A 5,907-nucleotide genomic window follows, 5' to 3' on the forward strand; every position below is an offset into this window, starting at 1 on the left:
TCACCTAGCTCTATTTTTCCCAACACACTTATCACTTTCTATCATATAATCTGGGGAAGAGACAATCCTGATAGTTTTAATGCTGATGTATTACCTCTTGGAATAAATTGAATAAAATAATGTAGAGAAGAAAGCAATGATTAATCCTCATGCAATTAATCTTCAATCACTATCTTCATAATACCCTCATAATACTTTATAAATGTTTCTAATATACATATATTCTTATACCTATTTAAGAAAGCCATACTCTATGTGATTTTTATGTTTTTTTTCTAATTGAAGTGTGCTCCTTAAGTGCAGATAATGTGACTTGTTTATATTTGTTATGTGTAGACTCACCCTCTCTGTCTCCTTTATTTGGTGCTTGAAGAATTTATGTTGACTTGAACTGAATTGCAATGATAATATTGCACATATTTTGGCAACTGGACTGGGAAACATTTTGAAATAAACAACCTTCTCAATTCTTGTATTCGTACCTTTTTTCCTCTTCCCATGTTACAGTGGGATTCAAGGGCACAGAAGTTGACTGATAGGGAAGAGCAACACTGCCCAACTCTCAGGTTAGGTTTTGACTTAGGATTATAATACAGATAATTGGTATGCCACAAATTTTGTGACCTTGAGGTGAATTTACTATCTTCTGATGAACTCGGGTTCAAGATATGTTGATTTCTAAACAATTTGGTGCATCAGCTAGCCAGTAATAGGTGGAGATAACCTTCTTTGTGAATTGAAGAAATCTTATGGGAAGACAGTGGATGCTCTCAGAACTGTGAGTTGGATGATCTAAGACACAATAATGGGAATGATTTGGGAGATGAAATATCTGAACCCAGAGCTCAAATCTGGTGGTGATGGCAATAGAAATCCAATAAGAGATATGAGGTCTTGTCCAATTTGTGAGTCAGGTAGATGTTCTTTGGTCAATGGAGGTGGTTCCACATGTGAATATTAGGGTGTGAGCCACTTTGGAAGATATAATAGAATCTAGCTCAGGTGAAAATAGTTTTTTTAGGAGGAAGGCCATGAGCTGTGATCAAGAAGTGAATTGGGATACAGGAAACTAAACAAATTGAGGTAGAATTTATGTCAAATCATTGTCCAACAAAAGATTTCTGGTTAGCTTCACTTCCTTGCTATGTTGGCATGTGTGTCACTTTGTTTGTGGGTGGCTGCAGAGGGTGCATAAACAGTTCACTTACATGGCACCCAAGCTGATCATACTATAAGATTGACCTTACTCATTTTGAAGCAAGCAGTAAGCAGAAGAAATATTAACTTGTTTGGTTAAGAAGTGCATTTTTTTTTTTTTTGTCCAACCTTAGTTTACAGAAAAGTCCTTTTTTTTTTTTTTTTTATATTTATGAAGAGCATGTTCAGTTTCTCTTTAAGAACATCTTGAATGGATGATTTTGTGTCAGCTGGTGCCTGGCTCTTCATCAGCTTCTTACTAAATTTAATTTTCCTGTTTCCTTTCCTTGCTCCACTGAGCCCTTCCTTAATTATCAGATTACAGTGTTCAGCATGATTCCTGGAATTGTTCGTTTCGTCAACCAGAAAGAAAACAGACCATTGATAGATGTAAGACTGTACCTTCTCATTTAATGATTCTCCAATTAGTGTCCCAGTCAATCTCAGGAACTGCATCTAAAATAACCAGTGAACAGAATTTCCTTCTTGGCTGCTCCCTCATCTTTCTTTCACTGCTGGCTTTATCCATAAATTATAAAACAAGATTTTGTCAAAATTGCTGTGTGCCCGGTCACTATTGGTCATTGTACTTGGCTCTCTTACTTGGTGTGCCTGTCCCAACCTTTCTTTGTGAGAATTCAATGTGTGCATGCTGCTCTTTGCCCCTCATTCTGGAAAATTTTAATTTCATTAATTAGATGAGTAGGCATTACAGGCTGCTGAGTGTGCTGGAAAGTACATTTAACTCTATTCTCTCATCCTCCAGGAAGAGAGGGGCTGGATGTTGAGGTAAATGATCATTCCTATATAATAAAGCTTCTATAAAAATCCCAAGTATGAGGTCTGGAAAGTTTCCAAGTTGGTGAACTGCACTCCATGTGCAGGAGAGTGGCCTGCCCCACAGGGACAGAATCTCCTTAGCTTGGGACCTTTCCAGACCTCGACCTACTCTTGTCTTTTCTGTAGATGTTCATCTGCATCTTTTATTATATCCTTTTATAATAAACCTATAACATTTATAAATAAGTGTTTCCCTGAGTTCTCTGAGCCATTCTAGAAAATTATCAAGCTCAAAATGGGGGCATGGGAGCTCCAACTTATAGCAAGTCACCCCAAATCACAGGTGACAAAATTTTGCAACCTGCTTTTGGGATCTGATGTTGAGATGGAGGGACAGTCCAATGAGGGTAAACCCTTACCTTGTGGGGTATCTATCTATTTGGGTATCAGAATTGAGTTAAACTGTAGGACATCCAGCTGGTATTAGAGAATTATCAATGTGGGAAATCCTCCCCACTAACTCAAGCACAGAAATATGTTGAAGATCAGAAGTAAAGTTTTAGAAGTTAATGTTGGGCCTCCCTGGTGGCACAAAGGGATTAAGATGCAATCTATGAAGCTGTCTGCAGCCACTGCAGCACGAGTTCAATCCCTGGCCAGGGAGCAACCCACATGGTGCAGCAGACCTCTCCTGACTTGCCCACTACTCCCCTCAGCAGTGTATTTCACTCAGTCTCCTGTTCTCTTTCCCAGTCTGTGTCTGGTGAATCCTCTCAACCCCCCTGCCCCACATCTCTGGCATGTACCCCAGTTCTTGTATGCATAAATGAATAAATCTTTAAAAAGAATAGTGAAAGTTCTTGGTGGGGTGGGGGGAAAGAAGAGTGCTTTTCCTCCCAGTCACCGGTCTTTCTTATTTATGTTACTTCCTCTGAGTTAGCCATTCACTTAGTCTCGAAGTTTTGAGAGAGAAGGAAAGGGAAAGAAAAACCATAGTTTCTTTTCCTTTCATTCCTTCCTTACTCATCATTAAGCAAAGTAGAGAATGTTGGGAGAATGTGTTCACATGCAGTGAAATACAAATAGTTGAGTTAATTTTGTACAGTATTTCTACTATTCTGCTAAGAACAATGTCCATATGTATATATGTTCAGGCTACAAATATAAATTGTGTATGGCAGCTCTGCAGATGAGTTACGCCCCTATATTTGCATTTGAAATAGGCATTGTACAATATGATAAAATTCATGTTATAATAAAAAATTGAATGCACTGTTACTTAGAATATTATTCAATGGCAAAGAAAAAAAATTCCATGATAAGTCAGGAGATGACCAGGCAGTAAGAAAGAGCATTGTACTTCAGTACCTTTATTGGCACTTTGTTTCTACTTTTGGACAAGAATCCTCACATTTTCTTTTTATTCTGTGGCTTGCATATACTGTAACCCGAGCAGAATATTCTCAGGATCATGTCTTTTTTCTTTTTCTTCAGGAACCCCCCCTCAAAGAGTCTCTAGGAAGAGGCTGAGTGTGTAAAGTGTAAAGTGTAAAGCCACAGTGTCAGCTTACATCATAGAGGCTGACTACTCTGGTCCCTGGGGAGGGCAGTCTTTGTAGAAAATCCTAATGTTCTAGAAATGGGGAGTCCATCAATGAGGAGGCTTCATTGCCACTGATGAGTCTTTGCATTCCCTCTCTTTTTCCATTTTTTTCATTTACAATTGATGGTGATTCCACAGTGTCTTGGTTGCCAGATGCCTTTGAGCCTATAGTGGCATCAGTGTGTGTGTGTGTGTTCACAAGTGTGCATGCACATGCTTGCAAGTTTTAATAGTGGCAGAAGATTGTGAGTAGAAATAGCCTTTATTTCTTTCTCCACTTCCTATAGTGTTAACCTACAACCCAAGCACTGAGAAATTTCTGAAGATGATTTTCATTCAGAGGTCAAAAATTACACAAACTTTAAAAAGGTTGATTATGTTGATTTCTTCTGATTATAAAACTATCCAGGATACTGAGGAAAATACAGGAAAAAGTATGAAGACAGAAAAAAAATTGCCTGTAATTTCACCACACGCTTAACTAGTGTCAACATGTTTGTGTATTTAGTTGGTGTATTTAGTTTGTCTCGTTCGCTCTTCTTCCCCATCCCCTTTTGTCCCCTCTTTCCAAATACACATGTTCACCTTAACAAAGTGAGTTTGTAGTCTTCTCAGTCTTTACATATAGATTTGCCTCTTGCCTTTCTGTTCCCTCATATCTGAGAATTTCCCATTTCATTTATTTGTCTCTGAAAATTATTTTTAAATTATAAATTATTTTAAAATTATAAATTATAGTCTCATAAATTACATATGTATAATACCTACATATATGTGTGTGTGAGTGTGTGTGTGTGTATATATATAGATTAAGAAGATATCATGGAGGCCAGTTTTATCTATAATACCCATTTGATTAAACAATGACCAATCTCGTATTTTCTATAGTTTTCAGATTTAGATTACAGTGCAGTCAATTCAGTCAACTGTGTGGTGACTGAGAATTTAAAATGATCAAAAATAGAATTGATTCAGTCAATTTGATATCCCTGAATAGAAACTGCTTAAATCATCACAAGATTAATCAGGAAGGTGTTAACATAAACCAATAAAGCAGAGAGACTTCAGATTAAGAACTTTATATCATTTAAAGTCTCACCCCATTATCCTTTCCATGCAAGTGCCCTCAGGCTTGTGAATTAATTGCATGTGGTTTAAGAAGATTTAAGATGAGGGCAATACACTCAGCAGAGAGCAAACTTGACCATTGCTAACTCTTACTTTAATTAATCTCTTTCTTCTATATCTTTCAGTTCACTCAATACCTGAATCAAAAAAAAAAAAAAAGTAAATTCATGTTCTTTTGAGTTGAGGAAACAATTGAGTTACAAAGTAATCTGATATAGAGAGGATCAAGGGCTGTAAAACTTAGAATTCCTAACAAGTGGACCTGAATTGAAAGTCCTTTTACACCAGGTTTTTCATGCTTCAGTGACAGATTTTTCTTCCAGGTTCCCTGGATCGTGCCCTTACCCCCTTGGGGTTTGTGAACATAAAGCTTTCTCCCTTTGACTTACAGCCTAGGCTAGCATTCTAAAAATGATCAGGTTCAAAAGCTACTCCTTTTTTAACTCTGTAAGAATTTAAGGCTCCTTTAGAAATCAAAATCCTCTCGAGACGACTGAAAAGTGTTCTCTTTTTCCATAGCAACCCTTTCAGTGTATGTTGGAAACTCTATTAGATATAAATACCTTTGTGCATGCATTCATCCATTTACCCTAAGATTATTTATTGACTACCTACTATGTGCTCAACAACATGCTGTAGGAATGCTTTCTTCTTGGAGCTTGTTCTCTGGGAAGAAACAGAATTTAAATATATTATCAAAGTGAAATCACAAATAGGAAATGTGCTAGAAGTAGAGAGGGTTGGTGCTATAAATGCCTGTAACAGACAGAACCAGCCACAGAGTAGGGGGCTTCTGTGAGACTGAAAACTGAGTAATGTATGCCATGGGGAAGGGGCAGAAGAAAAAGAACATTTCAGAAAAGGGCACTATGCTATTAGGGCTGTGAGGCAGAGAAGCAGCACAGTAAGAATATGTGACTGATCCAGCTCAGATTTACAGAAGATCACACTGGCTTCAGTGAGCAAAACGGAGGGCCTCTAGTTTCTAAGCTGTGAGCTTCTTGGGGTTGTTAGTGAAGTCCTTGCTCCAAATGGATCCCAGAGGTGACACAGAAAAATCACATTGAAATGTTGTTGAAGCTGTCTAATAATACTCTGTGTTGTTATAATGAATTTTACTCAAAGCATGAAAATAGAATGCAGAAAAAGGAAAAGACTGCAACATTAAAGGCCACTTCTGAAAGAGGAATATCTTAAGT

This window comes from Talpa europaea (genome assembly GCF_964194135.1).
Source record: "Talpa europaea genome assembly, chromosome: 3".
NCBI lineage: Eukaryota > Metazoa > Chordata > Mammalia > Eulipotyphla > Talpidae > Talpa > Talpa europaea.